Raw genomic sequence first — 21461 nt, forward strand, 5'->3', positions numbered from 1 at the left:
AGGGAAAGGGTGTGAGAGGGGGGCCGGTAGGAGGGTTTGGGGAGGAGAGAGGGTTCGTCCTCATCCCCGCAACAGCCTCCCCCGCCACCTCTCTCTCTCTCACGGAGGCTGACTTCTCCCAGAATCCTTCCCCTCCACTCGCCCGCCCTCTCCCCCTTCCTCTCGAAACTCCCTCGCACTCCTCCACACCCTCTCCGTCTCTCTCTCTCTCGCTCCTCCTCAAGCAAAAGGGGGACCCTCCTCTCTTACCCCCACGACCTTATCTATCTCCGGCCCGGCTCTTCGCTTTCACAGTCACTCGCGAGGACCCGAGCGGATCGCACCACCCCGGAACGCGCTCACTCTCAGCACTCAAACACAAGGAAGAAGGCCAACCGAGACACACGCCCTCTCGCGTACACACCGACGAAGACCGCCACTCTCACACCACCCTCCGAGGCGCCCAAGGCGGAGAGACCCACGCGGGCCAAGGAAGGGGGACGTGTCTTCCGGACATTTGTCGTCCGTCGAGGGAGAGACCCGAGGGTGCGAGGGCAAGGCTGCCGCGGGCTATCGGTGAGTACCGGGACGACCGCTATAGAAGATTTTTCCTTCGTTTCCCCTTTGATTTTTCCTCCCCCCCCCCGCTCCGCTTTGATGCCTTTGCATGCCCCCGGGCCCACTTTCCGGGGCGCGACGGATGGATTTTAATGTAACGACGGACGACCGGCGGATGTGTTTGAACAAGTGGTTCACCACTCGGGCAAAGTTTTGATTTTTGTCCTGGGAAAGATTTCCTCGTTCCTCCTCCCCTATTGGGGAACGGATTGTTTCCGAGAGACTCCCGATTAACTTACTTCGATTCGCAAATCGAAGTAATATCGTGCGCCAAGGATCTATGATAGTTTGTATAAGAAGCGAGGTGCTCCATTGGGATTGTCTATTTTTTCAAGTTTATGTCCATTTTTTGAGTATCTAAAAATTCGATGGGATTGAATCATAGCTTACTAGGTTATGGATAAATTTTGATTAATACAGATATTCTCAAAATTTTGGCTACAGGAAACTAAAATGTTATTTTTTGTTTGTTATATGCCACATTATTGTTACCTTATGAATACGTTTTGATCAATATCCAGCTTTAAAATCGATGGAAAGGGAAAGGACATTTAGTTTCATATTTATATGTATCAAGTAGTAGCTCGTTAGCGTGAGCTAATAATGTCAAATATTTGTTTATCAAACACATAAACGCTGAAATATTTAATAATTACTTTCCAATTTATTGATAAAATTTACGTGCAATAATTATCGTTGTCAGGGAAATACGCCGGAAATCTGAAGAAAATTATTTGCTCTTTAAGTAATTAAATCAGATTTATTAGAATGTTTTATTCAATTCGGCAGTAATTAATTATTGAAGAGTAGAAGAGGGAGATCAATAGGTAAATAGTTACCCACTTGGAGATTGGCATAACAAAGGGAGAATTTCTGAGAAAGGCTCTATTTCACTTTTGGATATCAACGTCTCCACATCAATGCGTCGTTTACTTACCCATAAAATTTCTAGAAATTGTATTTTCACATATCTTGGTATTATAGAGCAATAAAATATATTTTTTCTCCTTCTCGCTCAAATATTATTTAATTTACCATATTTAACTCTCAGCAGACTCAGATAATTTACGATCCTCTACAGAACCTTTGGAAGAATAACTCTCAATATCTTTTCAATTTTCACCTCTGGTTGCCTTAAAAGTAATTACTGGCATAAAATAGGTAGGCTTTGAATATAAATTAGCAAACAATATTTTGCGATTTTTTCTTGGAAAATAAGTTGGATGTTGCAAATTCAAGTAGAACATATTTTTTTGCAAATAACGATCAAGGTAAAAATATAGAATTTCAACGCACTGAATATATAAACGGACCAATATATTTTCGATTAGGTTTACGCATGTGTGTAGTGCACCAGTTGCTATAAATACTTTTTAATATTTTACTCTGCCTCGATTGTCGTTCATAAAATGTAATAAATTAACTTTTTTTTTTCATAAATTTCATCCAATTCATTCCGTCAATTCTCAGTTCCGCCTACCGGTGGCTTCGACAGAATTTTATCATAAAAATTTTCACCGTAGGACGGTGCAGCGTGACCTCGTCTGCATTTTCATTAATAATAATTGAATTGTAAATTTTTGAGCTCCGGACATGTAGCAGAGTGAATGAAACGAAGCTATTAACTTCCGTTTTCGCCTGTTAATTCTGAGTTAGCCAAATCTCAATTTTCCACCTCTCCCGTGTGGACTGTGGCTGGTGCGTCCCTTCCCTCGCAGCTGCTCTCGAACTCGTTTGGGCTAATTAACAAAGCCCTCCCACTAAAGGGACAAGCCCAGGATATACGCTTTCTTCCCCAGTAATGGCAGTGCGCTCATGCCACCTCCACCACACCCGCACACCACACGCACTAGCCCACCACATCCGAACACTCCCCGCAGGGATGGGCGAAAGGGCTACGGCTCGCAAAGCCTTCCCTATTTCCCGGCATCCGCCTCATTTGGCCTTCTATTTTTTTTTGCTACCTTTCGTATACGTCCCCGGTTCGAGAATATTTTTTTCTCCCTTCTTTACTTAACGCTAGTAATATACTCCATGCCGCGCTTTTAATTCTGCCGTTCATCGAAAAACTCGGAGAAAGTGAAACTTCAATTTTATGAAAACTTTCTATTGAGGTAGGTACTGTTTAATCCACACACACATACGAGTACATAATGCTTCATTTCTAATTTTTATGTTTCCCTTAATATGAAGTTAAACTTACGTGGACACACAAACATGAGAATTTTCTAAATATAGGCAAGCTGGCACTTGCGCAAATTTGTCTGGTTAGGACCATATAACGAGACTATTTTGTCTTCTTGGCCAATATGCATGAAAAATTACTACGTGTACACCTTTGAAAATATCGTTAATTCCTTGGTCTCCCTTACTCTCCACAAAACAATCGGTAGACATGACAACACTGACATTTGGTCCAGCCTCTTTCTCTCCTAGGCATTCATTTAATAACGAGGCCATTCCATTGTCACCGCGCCGACGACTTTGGACTTAGTGTTCTGCGGATGAGGGGCCGGGGGAAGTCGAGCGCGGGGACCGAAAGGGAAAAACGCACCGTTGTCGGCGGAGGGGCTGAGAGCGCGGTGTGTGTGTGTGTTTGGGAGGGACGGTTGGAGGGGAGCGGGCGTCAGTGTATTTCAATGGAGAGGGTGTTGCGTGTTCGCGTCACACACACACATACACACCGTCCCGAGTCCACGTCTAGCGGAGGGAACACCTGTCTCTCGCCACCGGCGCGCCAACAATGGACTGCGAAAACCGTAACGGCGTGACAGGGGAATTCGGACTCACTCCAACCCCATCCCCTCTCTCTCCGCCTTTCCCATCCTCCGATCCATTCAATGTCCGAAACCCTTCGCCGGGAGGACGCCCTAAGGGAACGAGGAGAGTGGCGTTTGCCGGCCGTTCCTTCTGTGGACGGGGGCGGGCGTGGGGGAGATTGGGGGTACGGAAAAAGGGGTATCTACCTTAGATTAGGGGGGAGGGAGGGATGTGGGGGAGATGAATGGGAGGCGTTTCTCACACTCCACCCTCCCACGGGCGTGTGTCCGCGTGTGGGTGGATGCTGGGAGCCTCTCCTCTTCCCTTCCCTCTCGCTCGCTCACGCGACCCGTCGATTTCAAAGGGATGCGCGCGGAGGAAAAGTACTCCTTTTCTATTCCTTTTGTGTTTGCTCATGGGAAGGTCTCCCATTCTCCCTTCGACTAGGAGCTCCTGGAAGCTGGATGAAAAGCCTGACTAAACATTTGTGCATGGGGATGGAGGTCGGTGGAGTAACAAACGACGCCGGCAGGAGGGAAATTCTCTCAGTCTACTTTTACGTATCAAAGCTAAATCAATTAAAATAAAGTGAGTCGGCGAGCTCTTCTCTCGTGTATGGATCGTGGCGGAGAGAGGCTTGGGGAGGCGGGAGGAGAAGGAGGAATTAAAAGCACTGGGGGAATTCCTGATGGCAGGGACGGACGTTGAGTCGTTTCGATTCCGCGCGTTCAAAAAGTGGCCGTTAATTGATCCCACGTGATTAATCTTCTTCAGTTTCGTGTAAACGATGAAAGGATCTCCTCCCAGAGAAAAATTGATCTCGATAAAAAAGGCCATTGTTGCAGGTCGAGTGAAAGTGCTCAGGGCGTCGGGAATACGGGCACACGGAACACTTAATCAGTTTGGATGATCACCGAGACGGGTATTTGCGCATTTATTTTCATCGTGGCAAAGGGAATCATCCTTAAGGTTTCAGAACGGTGGGAGAGTTTTGGAATTAATTATCCACTCGGCACCCAAGGGCAAAGAGTGAACGTGACGTGGCTTTCAATTGATTGTCATAAGGACAGAAAGCCACAGAATTTTCCATGATTCCCATTTGTTCATTTAAACATGGGTACCCGAAAGTCGGTCGTTCCGAAATCAGATAAACACTCCCTTTTTTTCCTCCTCTTTTTCGCTTAGATGGATTTCGATCTTGCGTCGGCGTCCCATGGTTGCTCCTCTTCTACTTCGATAATTTCCCTCTCGAGAGTCGAACAATGCGGCACGCAACGGCACTTTTCCTACTCCCGTTCGACCGGGGAAGCGCCTCTCGATGAGAGACGCTGCGGGGAAAACTTTCTAGCCGCATAATCACTATCCCGCAAGGCGATGGCACTCACGGACGAGCATAAAAAGAAAACAAACCAGCAACGCAGCCCGGCGGTGGGGCATTTACGCAATCGAAAGTGCTGAGGCAGCGGCGGTAGAAGCAGAGGACGCGGGAGGAGGGAGAAGCATCTCCCGCAGCCGGCTATTCCTCCACGGGTACCGAGTGCTGGAGGCGGAGGAGTAGCGTACGTAAATGGATGGAAAGAGATGAATCTAATCATTTCGGGCGACATTGAGACCATCAAGCACTCTCCTTCATGAATTCTATCCCCATGAATATCAAGCAGACACTATGAACTTCACGTAAAAATTTTGGAGACAGATTTAGTAGAACAATTCAAAAGACATTTATGTCGGCCAGGTAGCACACCAATCGGTGAAAGTCGAGTGGTACAAGGCCGCGTTTTATTTCTCTTATTTTTACTTAGACACGGACATTAATAGATTCCTAGCGTTATATTTCTGGGCAAGAATGGGTTTTTTCAGGGCTCCAGCGCACTGTCTTACACAACCAGGCCTAGTAAAAGAGTAGAAATAGCACGAAATTAAATGGGAGTTGGATGAGTCCGTCTAAGGCAACTCGTACTGCAACATCCCACCTGAGCAACCCTGGGAAAAACGCAACATCCGCACCCGAGGTCGATTTCTATTCCCCGATCATCGAGTTGCCAGGCTGTTACGTTGATGACATGTCAGCTATGATTTAAGGATACTAATTAAAACTTTCCCTTCTCAAATAGCGGAAAATATGACTCAAACCTCATCGGCTTCATTCGACTCATGTGTGCATGTAATGACTAAAGCGTGAAATACACGTTGCTTTGAAAAGCTAATGGAAATAAATGATTTGCCACTGCGGGAAAAGTCCAAGTAGTCAATTAGATACTAGGTCCGTGTACAACGGAGCCCGTGTAGGATGACACCCGCAAAGGAGGGTGAGAAGTGCGAAGGGGATACCTGCTCGGCGGCCGGAGAAGGCCTCCTTTCGTCCCGGGGGAGCACCCGACACCCTAAACCCCCCCCCTCCCGCTCCAACAACCCCAGGGTTGCCCACTCCGTCCTCGCCCCTTCCGCCCGCACCCACCCCCATCCCCCACTCCCAACCTGAGTGACTTTGAAATACCATCGACGACGCGCCACGAGCGAAACCGTCGTCAATGCGAAGCCACATTCCTGTGGCGAGACCCTCGTCATTATATAGTATGCGTCGCCTCGCATGCATTATACGCGCCCGCCTGCATCCACACTCGCCCAGGTACGCGGACTTGAGATGGCCGATCCCTTCGGGCGTCCTTCCGAGGCGGCGTCCTTGCCTGTCGCCGGGAGGGCACGGGCGGAGGGGTGGGGTGGAAGAGAATGAGGGTGAGATTGAGCGAGGTTTGTAGGGAGGGATATAGAAAGGGATGACGAGAGTGATCGAGAAGGTGGATGAGACGTAAATATACTTGATAAATCTTATCCAGCGGATAAAAGCGGGAGAGATCGGCGAAAGAGAACTTGCGAAACGCTAAAGGGTGTGAAGAAAGGAGTAACAATTGAGACGGCGAGAAATTGCGCGAGTGAGTTGGTAGGAGAGAGGTGTTGGGGGGGGGGGAGGGGAATGGAAGTGAGTTCGCTCTCGCCGCGTATTCCACACGGAGTCACCTGAATCGTGGATGGGTTATGAGGAAGGTAAACTCCGCGAGACATGTAAATGAGTGAGAGTGCTGTTTCGGGGAGGGGGAGGGTTCTGGAGGGGGGGAGTCCGGATTGAGAGATCGAGAAGGAGAGGATGAGAAAGGAATTCCTCCTACGCTTCTGCACTCCCCCTCTCCCCTCAACCCACCCGACGACCACCCCTACTATCCTTCCCGGAAAGCTTCGATAATGAACTTTGGAAGCCAAATTCGTCCCCTCCGGCGCGATTTCGCGGAAGCCTCCGTGGATCCATCGCGCATTTAAATTGCGAAAAACAAAAAAAAATTTATTTCTGGGTAGGTACGCGCCATGTAGGAAATTTTCCACTGGATTAAAGGAAAGTTGTGGCATGCTGAAGCGGCTTGAAATTGTTTCCAACTAGTTCGGATTTGCGTTCCGATTCCGCACCGATTTTGAGAACGGCGGAGTTGCGGAATTGATTTCTGAATCCTGGAACTGGAAAAAGAGCGTTGCATAGGTGAGCGCCGAAATGAACGGTTGGTTAAACACGAATTGCGTCAGCTGACCTCAGGAGAAAATAAAAACTCCACCGCATTAGGCAAACGATCCGTGAGTTTCGCGTTAGCGCAAAACCCTGGGATTATTAAAGGAGACTTCGCCGGTGGGGAGGGGTTTGATGGGGGGCGTAGGAGCTGATGGAAGGAGGGAGAACGGGGAGCGGGGGTCGAAAGAGAGGGGGCGCGAGGGAAGAGTTGAGCGAAAGGGTGGGGGACGACGGGGAGGCTGGACAGAGGATCTTGGCGCAGGGAGGAACGAAACAATGACAACGGAAGAAAAGTCGGAAAGGAGAGAAAGAAATGCGCGGTGCGCCGTCTCATGACAACTTGTTAGCATTCATTGGAAACCTCTTTTTTCAGTCCCCGGTGGAATTAGACGCTGTCCCATTGCTTGGAATACCTCGCGATAAATTTCAAGGGATATACCTTGTCGTGTGCGTCGTAACTTGCGAAATTATCTCTAAAACGCAACTTAATTAATAAAAAGTTGGGGTATGGCCAACAAAAACATGGTATGTTATTTTCAAACTTCTTACTTCAAAATGTTAATAGCTGAAAACTGCAGTAGTAGACTATTAAGATCTACAGTATATCAGGAACCGATGAAAATCATCTAAACGGTTACCTTTTTTTGCAATAAAAAAATCTTTCGTTCATCGATATTATGCGTTCACGCACGAGAAATTCGCTGTGTCTACTATTCCAAACCCTTGTTTTTAAGGACGCAGAAGCGAATTCTTGGAAATTTTGCACATGGATATGTGCGATTATTTCGAATAGCGAACTGGAAAGGTACGATCATTCACACCTGGCTGCGGAGGAAGAGGATGAATGTCCTCTCTCCCCGTTTGGAGTCTCACTTTTAGAAGAGCAGATTGACCGCCTTGGGTCCCTTCAGGAGGTGGATCACTCGGAGAAGTCCATGAAAGTGGAATGAGAACGTGGTCTAGGGGACGGACCCACGGTGAGAGATAGAGGGAGAGCTATCCAATGCTAGGTGGTTGCGCGAGGAAAGAGACATGGGAGAGGGATATCCTTTCAATTAAAAAACATCGACTCCGGGCCCTCCCTCTACCTCGGACCCTCTTCGCGCTCGCCGCGTCCATCGCAAATCACACACAACCACCCTCTCCTGCCCTCCCTGGCGTTTGCCCGCCGCGTCCTTCGTCCTCCCGGTCCCCCCCCTTCCTTCCCATCTCTCCCTCCAACTCCCCCCGCCTCCCAAAAGGTTGGTTTCACGGAATCACTTTCTCCTTCGGATCCACTAATTCATGCGAGGTGGAGTGGGTTGAAGGGAGAGAGAGGAGGGGGGGAAGAGAGAGAGAAGGGAAGAACGAGAGAGAGAGCGGGTAAGAAGGCGGCGTCGGCGGAGGAGAGGACGAGTGCGCCAGCATACCCTCCGTTTGGGAGGGACATGTGAGGCGGAAGGAAGAGCGGAGGATCCGTATGTTTGCGAAGTGCACGAGACGAGAGAGAGATAGGAAGTGGGCAGGCGGGTCGTCGAGGAGTATTAGAGCAGGATGGAAATATGAGGAGTAGGAGGAGGAAAAAAATTAGCCGGAGGATAATGAGGGTGGGGGAATGGACGGGCGGATGGGCCGAAAGAGGAAGCTTTAGAAGGTGGGGAAGGGAGAAAAAGGCTATGTGTAGCCGGGAGGGGAGGACAAATGAGATTATTTCGACGTAATTTTCGCAACAAGCTCCCGCCCGACCCGAGGCTCTTTTACGGGAGGGAGCGATAACGTTTTATATTCGTGGAGACAAAGGAGCCTTGAAAAAAATACATCAGATTGCCCCGCGGTCTTCTTCTCCCCGTTCATTGTTCGGTTTGATCGATTTTGGAGGGGTGGTCCTCTCTCCATCGTCGTCCCATGGAAGGGAAAGGAGGCCCGAGGCCCTTAAACAAAATCCGAGGCCCACTGCGGCCATTGTGAGAAATATAATTGAGAGAATTAAGACGTCACGATTCCATTTCATACCCGTGGGATAAGCGAGGGCAAATAAGTTGACCAAATCGCACACAGTTTTGGTCTCTCGACGACCGCTGACAATGCCAGAGGATGTTAAAAACAGCATTATAAAAGGCTGATTAATATCATTGATGATGCACAAAATTATTGCATGTGTTGCCACTTTAAACTATAACAATAATCTTTACTCCAATTTAGACATGAAATAACATTGAAATTGGTACTTAATTGACGAAAACCGAAACACATTATGCGTATATATGTACTAGAGACAAAAATCATGTTTATTTTGTTTTAATCTAATATCTCCAGGCTTAAAGATATTATGTTACTGTAAACAATAATTAAAATACCCTAATCACTTTCAGTTTTGACTTTGTGGAATAAGTCAGCCCCAGAAGTAAGTTCGTAGTATTTCATTCATGTGATAATAGTTCTACTCATATCAATTAGATTTAGTAGACACACACGAAAACACATACAAAAGCAATTTGGGACAGTTTACGACTTAGGTTTATGATCGTGCAATACGATTTCACTGCACAATCACTTAATATAATTTGATAAACATAAATAAATTCCAAAACAGTTTTTTGTACACCCTCCACCATACGTGCACTCGAGAACTTTTCTGGGAAAATTGCGATGAAAAAGAAACGAAGAGGCTTTATGGCCTCTGGATACACTCCGTGTACCACGATCCTCTCCAGAAACGCAAAAAATAGAAACGTTCAAAATGTTAGATGGCGAAAAAAACGTTGGAGTTGGAGCAGGAAAAAAGACGACGAACTGGTATCACTTTGTCGAATACATGTGCGGATCGGGAGGGGTAATGGGCGCAATGAGACTGAAGAAGGAAGTGACCGAGTGGGCAGAAGAGAGAGATAGAGGGGGATATACCTACGGATGATAATGGAGATGTAATGGAGAGGCAAGGAGAGGGGAGTAGGTAATTGGGGAGAGTGGGGCCAATCTGCAGGGTCAGTGGAGTGAGCGATGGGAGAGGTAGTGGATCGGCTCGGGGCGGGGGAGGGAGGGCAGGGGCGGTCGGCCGGAGGAGGCAGATGGAAAGGAGCAAATCCTCCCGATGCCAGGTGGTTCGTGGGCGGGGAGAAGGGAAGAGACGGAGCACATGGGGCCCATCCCACGGGGGTCTCGCCCAGGAAAATGGTCTAAAAGTGCTCAAAACGAACCCAGAACCTCCCTTCCATCATTTAACCCTTACCTACCCGTTTCTCTTTTGCCGCGGACCTCTCCAATTCCCCCCCTTCCCTCCCCTTGCCCCCGAGCTTCCCATCCACTCTCCTACTATTTCGTATTCTTCTTCCCCTATCCTTCCCTTCCTCCTATCCCGCTCTTCTTCTCCCCTCGCACCAAACTCCAAACTTGGTTATGCTGCTCGGTTTTCGCTTCGAGTTTGTGCCCCAGTTCTCTCCCCTCTTCCACGAATAATTTTTTTCCGTCCCCCTTTGGAAAATTCAGAGCCGGTGTCGATTTTTGCTGGCCTGATTCGTCCCTCGCTTTTATGAACCGCGTTCGCCGACTCTCATCCGTTCTCTTCTCACTATTTAACTTCCACTTCCCTCGATTCGGAAACTTCAAGCTCCTCGCCACCGCTGCCTCCGACTGTCTCCTCCATGAAACATCCCCCCCTTCTCCCGAACCCCATCGTCCCGCCCACCCGTCCCCCTTGCGTCGATCCGACCCTTCAACCATTCCGAGCATCCGGTGACTTTATGGGGTCACGGCTCTCGGTCGACTACCTCAGAGTGGCTTATATTAAAAAAAACCAACAATTCCCTAAGATTATTTTGTTTATTCTGCGTTGGTAAATGAATGGTGTTTCCCGCAGAAATTCTCCAAAAGTTAAATTTATCCACCTGTCGAAACGTGGATGCGTCTCCGGGCACGGAATTATGCTCTCGCTCACATCATCACCCTCCTTCCCGGAGATGTCGGAATGGAACGTACGTATTCTGTTTACTACGTAATTTCAAAAATTTATATGCTGAAAATTATTCTTAGATTTTTATGTTAAAGTATCGTCGTTTGTCATTGCCTTTTTTTCACGATTATCAGCGCTCCATAGCCCCATCCGTTGCACCCATCATTCCACTTGCTCCTTTACCCCTTGTTAATTCAGTTGAACGTCGGTAGTGGTTTGTTTTCCATCAGCCACTGGGCAGTTAGTTCGAGTCCTCTTGCCCGGAATGGGCGCAGGGCCGGAAGCGGTTCTGCGTTTTTAATTAAATAAGATTTATTGATTCTGAAATTAACCCAATATTTTGGACGTCAGTTAAAGGCCCAGATGAAAAAATTCAATGGCAAGCGATCTAAAACCAGTGGGAAAACAAAGTTTTAAGTACCACGAAATCAATCTTTATATTTGCACAGGGATAAAAATGCGAAAGTTTCCAAAACTCCGACCTGATAATTAATCTATTCCACTTCTTCATGCTTTTATTTCTCTCCTTCACCGTCTACCAACTCCTTAAACCCCTTAGGTCACCTCCCCTCCCGCCCTCTCCTTTCTATCTCCTTCCTTCCACCTTCGTCCGCATCCGCACCTTGCCCGGCATCCCTCTACGCGTCCCCGCACCACTCCCAACCCTCGCCCCCCTTCGGCACCAACTCCCACCCCAACCCTTCCTCCCTCACCCCCCCTCACCACTTACGACCACCACCCACTCCTCTTTTTACGCCCAACTAACTACACTTCGGACTTCCCCGCTCCACTCCCGTTTCCCAGGCTCGCCCTCCGCGAATAATTGGAACCGGCGGCTTATTTATCCCCCGGTCTCCTAAACTGCGGCCCAAAGGGACAGAACGGCCGAGAACGGACATTCTCTCACTTAGGGTAACGAGTTAGGCGTTCCCGGGCGGCCGGGGGAGGGAATATCTAAGCCAGGGAAAAGGGATTGAATCAGAGTGTTCCGGACTCGTGGAGCGTAGTTTTTCCACCGCTCCGTCTAACTCTTCCATTCCTCCTTTTCTTCCCCTCTCCCTTCCTCTATCCCCTGCTTTCCAATTTTGCTAAATCGAGAGGCCGAGGGGGTATGAGATAGAGATAGAAGGAGATACGAGCAAGGGAAACATGAGGAGAAGAGTGGAGAAGGTTCATGAAAAAAATAAAGAATGGGAGGAAGGTCCCGTCAAAAGGATTTTTCGAGGTCGAATAATAAGGATAAGTAAATAATATATACGTACACACCCGCAGACACGCTCTTTTGCCCTTTATCCCCTCTTCTTTTTTTTCTCGTCAGCTTAACTCCGATCACTCGGGGCAGATTAAAAGGAAGGGCATTCGTTTTGAGGCCGTTTGAAATTACCTTACCCGGTAGCTATGTTTGGTAAGGTTTTGAAGCCTCCTCGAAATAAGGGTTCCGTTTCGTTGTAAGAAAATATCCGCCGCGAAGGATGCCAGGGAGGACAGCCTCGCTCGTTTGTGGGCGGCGTGAGTGGAGGAGAGGGAAGTGAAGAAGGTGGGTGGGTAGTCACGGATCGCAGCATCCCTCCCCCCCCCCAACTCTGCCGATGTCTGGCGAGTTTTCAGGCGAAGATATCAACGAGGAGGGCGTACATCCAATATTTTACCTCATTAAAATTCCAATCGTTAACATTTCTTAATTAATTCCAAGAGGGAGAGCGAGAAGAGGACTAGTTGGTTTTTAATTACGCGTGTTTACCTTAAGTTAATTTCGAGGCGAGCCGCGACGCGCGGTCGGAAATTAAATAAATACATACCACATGTATAAACATATGTATTTTTATACAGATATATATTTATATATAAATACTTAGATATGCTTAAACCTATGCATCGGGTAGGTCTGCGGGTGAGACTAAATGAGTCCATCCTCGAAAGAATCCAAAGTCTTTCCGCCGGTTGAATTTCTCGCCCGGAGTTCCATTTCTTCCCGGGGGAAGCGAATGACTTCTCCTCCCACCTTGGTGGGAGATGCTCCCACGAGAGGGAGAGGACTCACGACAAGGTACACCGCGGCGAGAGCTCCGGCCGCACACGCCGGGAGAGGGTGGCTGGAGTGAAAGCGAGGAGAGGGGCTTTTAGACTGCGGACGTTAAGGGGACCGGGGGACGGGGAGGGGCTCACGATGTGACCGATGCCTCGTGTCGCCCATCGCGACGACCCCCCATCTCCCACTCCCTACTGCGTCGGGGTGTGCTCACGGAGCGTATTTGAAATGCGTGAGTGCACTCCTGTGGTGTTTCCCACACCAGCATGGAGAAAGAACCCATGCACGCTTGCACCTGTTCTCGGAAACGCTTCGCTTCGGAAGAGCTGTCCCACAAGGTATTGGCCCCCTTCAGGCGATGTCATCAGGCCCAATCCGAGTAGCCTCTTCGAAGGTAGGTGAGCATCAAAACTTCCGAAGAATATTTCGATCATATAATATGACGAACGCTGGAAAGGAACGTACTTAAGAAGAAAGGTGTAAATGAAACAAATAAACATATTAGCGAATGAAGAAGTTCTTCAAAGAGTGGGTGTAGGGATAGTTCTATGAGGTCACTAATAAAAAGAAGGATGAAATTAATTAGACATACCCTGAGGCACGATAGCCTTAATCGAAGGAAACATTAAGAGGAAAAATTACGGGGGAAGGCCGAGGATGAACTATGAGAAGCAGGTGGTGGAAATTGTCGGCAGCTATGGGGAGGTGGGAATGAAGATATTGGTAGGGAAAAGAAAATATTAGAGAAATGTTACCAATCAATCCTCTGATTGATACCTCGTGATGATTAAGCAAAACTTGCGAAATAGGAGCGAGTATTGTAAATACATTAGTTGATCCAAAATCAAGAATAATATGATTTACCACTCATAAAACATAAATTTCCGGACGCATGCACATTCACTCATTTCCATAACCTTGGTGTGAAGACCTTACCTAGGAAAATTTTCAAGGTCATGCAAAGAGGTGCAGTGTGATGAGGATTATTATGTAAAAGTTCTCGCACATTGACGCTTCGTTTCCCGAGATCACAAATGTACGTGTCATGGCAGACTTGGAACCACGGCGAATCAGTACCTGCTCCATTCCCCACCAAATTTTCATCAAAGGAGTCACACGCGTTACGAGACGCATTAAAATAAATCACCGCACGTGCCCATCTCTAATGGCAACGTTTCAGGCGCACCCCCCGGCCCCTCGAGGGGTTTACCTTTCCCCGGATCCCACGAGGCAGCCGCAGCCGCCACCCGCCCCTCGCCGCCGGGGGTGGTGGGGAGCGACCCCCCGCGTCGTTGCCTCACGCCTCCTGGGAAACCGTTGCCGCGGCGCCCTTCGTCGGGAGCGTGTGCGCGCCCATTGCCTCATCGCAAGCCGTGGAACAGAACCGTTTTCCAAGAGTTTTCGCACTCCTATCGTATCTGACTGCGCCCTCGTCTCCCTCCCACCTCCTCCGATGGGCGGACTGGATCTGTTCTAGGCGTCCGGTGCACTTTACCCATCCCACCGAAGGCCATAATTAACGATCTCCCTCGCCGAATTTCGAAAACCCGATTCGAGACTTCCGAGTGAACATCTTCCTTCCCGTCGTCGTTGGAATTTCTGTGGGTGGGTGGGGAGGAGTAGGTAAGCGAGGATTCTAAAAAAATCATTGGATTTTTGAGGAAATTTTTACGTCGGTGAAATTTTCGTGATCGCGACCGCTTGGGTTTCAAGTTGTCTTGGTGGGTTTGGAAAGTTTGCCCAATGGAATCCGCTAGTTCTCCGGACATTCTCCCCGACCGCCCGAGCGGCACCTCGCTCTGGTGCCGGAAAATCACTTTGTGAGGTGTGGCAGGACCACTGAAATGATAATGGGCTGAGGGGCTTCGTGGTCGAAGTGTGCCCTTTGGGTGATCCGTTGCTTCGCGGCGCACCAATGGTACTCCATTATGTAGGAGCGTAGCAGTGGCTGTGTCAGCGGGTGAACTTGAAGGGAGGAGAGAGAGAGAAGGAGAAAGTGAAGCGGGCAAAGTTATGGAAAATCTGGAACCCCTAACCAACCCCTTTCTAAGTAAACAGTAGGAATAATTACCGACGGCACCTTCCTTCCATTTTCTACACGGGTCACTTTCGAATACGCTCCCACCTTGGGAAGATCTCAGAGTGAGATCTCTGGAAAAACAAACCAGCTAACGACATCTTGATGGTGTATTCGTAAAGTTGCTAACGCGCCGATGAACTCACTCGTAAAAACACCCTCACGAATCACCCTGAAACATAACCATTCGTTATAGTTCACGAATTTACGTGAAGTGCGTGCGAACATTAATTTAATGAAATACTATAACGAAAATCAAGTACAAAGAAATTATCACAACACGCACGAAAGGATTCACCGGGAATACATTCTCTTCTCAACTATAATTTACCTCCAATTCAAATTTTGCAAAGCAGACAAAGGTGATAGCGATGAGTCATTTAATGATATGAGCCAGGAAATAAGTTTTCACTTTCACTACTTGTGATGAAAAATGTATTATTTTAATAGTTCTATCTTCTTCGTTTGCATTATTCTTCCATACCCAAATCCATTGTCATCATTCTTCCATCATCATGCAAATACTTGTTCAAAAATGCAGACCTTAGTTAACCGGATTAAGTTCAGTGTGGCAATCAGCGTTACCATTTTTACTTCATTGAATCATTCATAGTCTGGACAGTACGTCCGTGAATTCCTTCGCCCGCCCTCCGTACTCCAGGGACGGACGTGCATCAACCACCGCACAAATCCTCACATATTCCAGACAGGGCAAACTTCGTTTTTGGGGAAGTAGCGGGAAGCAGTGGACCGAAAGCGTAATACTAGTTTGAAGTGATGTTAGGTGTCTAGACGGGTAATGTTGATGCGTAAACAGCGTAACAAATATCTACATATTTGCCGGTTGCGAAACATAAACACAAATAACAGGGAATCAGTGGGAACGAGTGAAAGCACGCGAAAGTACGAGAGACGCCGTGAGGAGGGAGGAAGAGGGAGAAATAGGGAGAGGGGGAGGGGAAATGAATGAAGCGCGCGTTAAGCGTGCTCCCCGATTTAACGCACCTGTCGAAACACGCGTGGAACGCCGCGAAATTACGAAAGACGAAGACACGCGGGCCACGCACGAATTTATTTTTTCCACTCCGCCCCGAGCACTATTACCCTATTCAGACGAAAATTCCTTTCCACCCACACACACACCCAACACACGGAAACTGATCCCCATGACCCTCAGCTCAACCCTTGCCCCACCTCACCCCCATTCCACCCGCCGCACACTTTCCCTGGAGGAGAACACACACACAAAAGAGTTCTCCTCCACCTCTTCTTCCTCCTGTGTGTGGGAGGGAGGAAAATAAAGGGAAAATGAGGGGAGGGGGGGCACAAAAAAATTTGAAAACAGAAGAACTCACCCTCCCAGACCGCAAGGCGAGGAGCGAGCCTGCCCCACTCCCCCCTCCTTCAATCCCTGCATCTCCCCCATTGAGTCCCGAGGAGGAGGAGTCCTTCTCCAGTGCCCTCGGGGCAAAATGGAAAATCTCGCGCGCGGGCGGGTCGGGGCGAAAACAGTTGCGAGCGGTGATGCGGGATCGGGGGTTATACCCATTCACGGAGGAGACGAGTCACCGGATGGGCCGACCCCCCAATCCCCCCCCTCCTCCTCCTCCCCGAGTTTGATTTCTGGAATGGTGGAAACCAAATGGGAACAGTATCCTCCCGCTCGCTCTCCTCGGGAGACTACAGCCGTCGCGTCGGCGAGGGAGGAGGGAAGGAAGCGAAAGTCTTTTATTTAATTGGAAAAAAACTTTTTCAAATTCCCTTTCAGACACCGGCTCTCTCCGATTATCCCATTTTTAATCTCCGCGCTATTCTTACCGTATCCCGTAGTATTATCTAAAAACTCACGGCGATGAGAGCGCAAAGCGAGAGAATAATATAGTGCCCCATTCATAAAGTGACGAAACTGAGCAAGATATGATTCTGTGTGCCCATAGCAACCGTTACCCTCATTCATTTCTCCATCGTGAAATAGCTTTCGCCCTCACAATAACCGGAGTAGTGTCTTTAGGCGACTCTTTATAAGGGATACAACGTATCGGCGCTTCGTCGTCATTAAATTTTCAAATCGCCGATAATCTTGATTATATGCCTCGCAGTTGACATTTTTTGCGCATTTAAACAGAAAAAGATGTGTGTTAATCGTGTATTACAGTTTAAAATCATGAAGTGAGAAACTTACTTCACAATCTAATCGAAGCCCAAAGAAAATACCTTTCATTCCGGGAATGTCTGTCAAATAAATTGAGAGTATAAAAATATTTCAGAGGGCGGTATACTTGAAGGAATTTTAAATCGATATGTACTATATATTTGCCCTAGAATGTGGAAATAAAAACACTAGATTTTAAATAAAGTTAAAAATTTAATGAGTTTTTAGTACCTTGTTCTGATATAATTTAAATATTTGAAATAAATAAGCAAAGCAATTGGCTTTTTAATGTGTTTTGCATATGTATTCATTGTAGCATAAGGTAGCGCAATCTAATTTAATTTAACACTTATTTTACTATTAAATAATTCAAAATCAATACAAAAGAACTCGTTTCGCATTTGAACATGTGAAGAATATGTTATAACGGATTGTATTAAATGGCTTCCTAAGGAAATGAGTCAGAAATAGCTCCATTATTGACTGCGCCATAATAGGCTGCCTAACAGAGTGTACTTTAAAGTCAGAGGTCAATTTCTAAATAAAAAACAAGTGATTATGACTTTAATTTTGAGCTTTTAAATAAGACAGGTATCAGGTTATAGGTGAATGAGAGAGGAACGGCGAGCATGGTGCATCTATCATTATTTGAAGTAAAGGATTGAAGTACAGGATCCACATGAAGTCATAAAGATAACGTTTGCTCGAAGTCGAAGGGTAAAAATCTTGCATTACCCAAATTTGACTTCCATCGAAAAGCCAGATGACTTTTAAAGTTTTTGATTTTCACACCGTGAAATTTCTATTTTTCAACATCTTACATCAATGTTAAAAAAAAGTGCGGGGATGAAATATGGAATATTTATTTTTCTATATACTCAATTTGAAGTGCGGAAAATTTGAGAAAATGATCGATTGATTCATGTCGCCCGCAAAAGGCAAGTTCTCGGACAAAGGAGCACTTCTAAAAGGCAGTCATTATGCGAATCAGTTGCGACAAGTCCAAAACTTTTTTTCCTCCCATCTCGATGAATATAATTTTATATAATTCTTCCGAAGTGGAACCTCTAGGAAGGGAGAGGGAGAGAGGGGGAGGGGCGCGGCGAATGAAAAAAAAGAAAATCCGCGGGTAAACTCCCGACTTTCGACAGATGAACCGTCTCCGGAATCTCAACCCCCCCCATCCCAACACCCTCTCCACCTCCTCCTAACCGACTCGATATATGCAAATGAGGAACGATTTTTGCATTTATTGAACGCTCGGGACGGAATATAAATTCCTTCCCTCATTTTTCCCCCGTGTATTTTCGAACATGGAAACTTTGGGAGAGAGAGAGAGAGGACTGGCGACTCCTCTGAAAGATGTGTGTATAAAATAAAGACGAGGGAGAGAACGAAAGAAGCAAGAAAGTGTAACTGAGGGGGAGGAAAGCATAACTGTCCGACGACCCGTCGGCTACCGTAAATATCCTCGCTTCTCTAGAAAATGGAATCCTCGGCCTTTGCGACGGTAGAAAAAAAAGGAAAACATTTCTTCGGATAAATGCGCGACGATACAAGTGTGTGACGAGGAGTGAGGGGAGAGGTTAGTATGTCGAGGAGTGTATGTGTGTGCGTGTGAGTGGGGGCGGAAAGTGAAAACGGGGATTAGATGGAAGTAGAGGGAAGATGGGGGGTACAGGAGCGTAAAAGAGATCGTTGAGAAAGAGAGAGAGAGAGATAGGTTCGTGCCCAGGGAAAAGGGAAGGAGAGAATGAGGGGAGATAGGAGGAGGCCATCTGCGCACCCCCGCAATACCGAAACCCCTGGCCTTCCTTCTTCTCTCCCTCGCGGGGGACCATCGCCGACCCATCCGGGCACATACGCACGCACACTTGCGACCTCCGCATCTCCATCCCAATCTCCACCGCTCACTCCTTCGCTCTGCAGTCTCTCCGCCTTGCCCCCTTTCTTCCCACAGCTTCCCGCTCATCCCCAATTCCTGCCCCGTTACCTCACCCATTGCATTATTCATACACCCCTCCTTATTGAAAGGGATATATCACCCCTCGGGATCTTTTCGCGCTATTCAGATTCCCTCGCTCATAACTACCCCCCACCCCCCTTCCCTCGCTTACCTCTCCCCCACTCGTCCCGTCACTCATAAATATGTTCTCTTCCTCCTGAACCCCCTGCCATTTCCCTCCTGGCTATCGTCAGGGGGGGGATGAGACGCGTAGCAAGAGGATGGAGGGCGCAAAAAATAATATTTTTCCCGCTTGTTCCAGGATTCGTCAATTAAAAGTTTCCCGCAGGAAAAAACGGAGCGGTTCGCCCGATTAATCTCGTGGCGGTTGAATAAAAACTTCGCTTTCCCGGGGTTAAAAAAGAAATTGGACAAGCGATCGGGCTTTTTCGACATGACTTTCGTTTTTGGCAGCGCGACGTGTGTCGTTCAAATTTTGGGCCAATGAGAAGGACCTGCGTTGGTGAGACACCAACTGGGATAATGAATACATCCGTCATTGACTCAACTACCGAAAATAAATTAAATTAACGTGATGAACGTCAGTGAAATATATCAAACGAGCAATTACATCATTTATGCTGATATTATCTACTAGCAGGTAGGTGAAAAAAAGGGAGTAAGCCCATGCTAGAAGATAGATTGCTTAGTCATTGAATGAAATATTGTCAAACGATGTGGAGAATTTAAAGTTAATTTTTACAAGAGATATAATTAACGATGTGACTCTAAATCATTAGAGAGGAATTCAATGCACGTTCTAATACAAGAAGTAATATCGGGACGCACCAGACACCCCGCTCTAAATTGAAATATCTCGCCGAAGAATCAAATCTCTCAGATACCCGATCTTGAGTGAAATAATTGATTTTGGAATAATTAATTTACAAGCTGTTATTACAGTGGTTTTCTAATGTGTAATTTTCCATTGATACCTGAAGTATAGGTAGCCATTTTTCATTTTTATTGGTCTTAATTTTTTTATACATTAATTTATTTATAGTAGTAAATGCACGCAAGTTAACACGTGTTATATCTAGGTATTATAGCTATCAATTGTTCCGCAAGTGTCTTAGACCTCGTTTTATTTTTGTAGCTACGTATCTCGAGTGCCCAAATTTTGTGCACTTTGATGTCATAGGAAATCCGATCTCACATTTCACGGTCTCACATTTTAGAACCTTCTTTCCATAGACTTCCGTAAGTTTAAAAGGGAAGTTTCTTAATGCTCGCATAACCAAAGGAAAAGTTTCATAGAGGATCAAGTTACACCCAGCGAGGAGAGCTCAAATATTTAAAGTTTCAAGTGTGTCAGCAATGACTCATCTCTCTTTTCTCCCCACTCATCCTTTCTTCGCCAGAGATTCTTAGAAGTTAAACGCCCGGGAGCGCTTTCACTTTTTATGAAATCCTCAAGTGCTGCCGCTGAGAGCGAAAGTTATTTCCATTAACGCAGCAATTTTTACCCGACGAATCCGAATTATGAACGCAGCATCATTATTTAATTAAGTCGCAAATCGACCCCAAAAACCATCCCTCCCCCCTCATTAGATGTACCTCAACGCTCTCCATATTTGTTACCAACTGCATTTCACCAAAGGAAAATCAAACTGATGATCAAGTAGGTACCCGATTACTCTCGACTACCCCATCCATGAGATAAATGAATCGACTGAACTCCATTAATGATATGATTCCTGCTAATTAGTGGGAGAGTAATTAACGACCCCACCCGTGGAGTAAAAACCCCGATATATCATTAGCGGCGCGCTTAAGTTAATCCGGATGATACATTTTCTCCGAAACCATTAATCGGCGGATGGGAAGAGGTGGAGAGGGAGGGAGGGATAGGGATAGAAGGGGATGTCGAGATAAGTAACTCCCTTTTGGAAAATGAGACTGTGGGGAGGTGAGTGGGTGGTGTCGCTGACTAAATTATAGCCCAATAATAGATGGGGTTTTGCAGGAGGAGAGTCGCAATCTTGAGGAGTTGCGATAAGAGGGGCAGAGGGGGGAGCGTGGGGTGGGTTCGGGACGGGGTAGAGACGCTGCCTGGGGATGCCCGCCAATCTCCGATGTCTCTCCCCTCACCCTGCACCCCGCTATCCCGCTCTACGTGTCACCCTAAATATACCCTCAACCCTCCTCTTTCAGCTCTCCTCCCTTCTTTTGTTCTACCAAACCATTCCACCTTCCACCCCGTCTCAACCCGTCACAATCCTCCTCCCCCAGGCCGACCCCTTCACCATTCCTTACTCATACCACTCCTCCCCTTCCCTCCCTCCACCCCGGGCGACCTTCCCCCGACTCCATCTTGAATGCCACGCAGGCCTGAAATGCCAGATTCCCACGGGCAT

At 47.2% G+C, this 21461-nt stretch overlaps 1 protein-coding gene across 1 annotated transcript in view; it reads left to right on the forward strand.

Moving 5' to 3' along the window:
* Window positions 1–309: 309 nt before the first annotated feature.
* LOC139691200 (GATA zinc finger domain-containing protein 14-like) overlaps window positions 310–21461 on the forward strand; it is a 107719-nt gene continuing 86567 nt past the window's right edge. Inside the window, exon 1 of the mRNA XM_071588929.1 lies at window positions 310–555. The gene's annotated coding sequence lies outside the window, so the exon portion shown is untranslated. The remainder of the gene's footprint in view (window positions 556–21461) is intronic.

This window comes from Hetaerina americana, unplaced genomic scaffold, assembly GCF_022747635.1.
Source record: "Hetaerina americana unplaced genomic scaffold, ioHetAmer1.1.p SCAF_30, whole genome shotgun sequence".
In the NCBI taxonomy this organism is placed as follows: domain Eukaryota; kingdom Metazoa; phylum Arthropoda; class Insecta; order Odonata; family Calopterygidae; genus Hetaerina; species Hetaerina americana.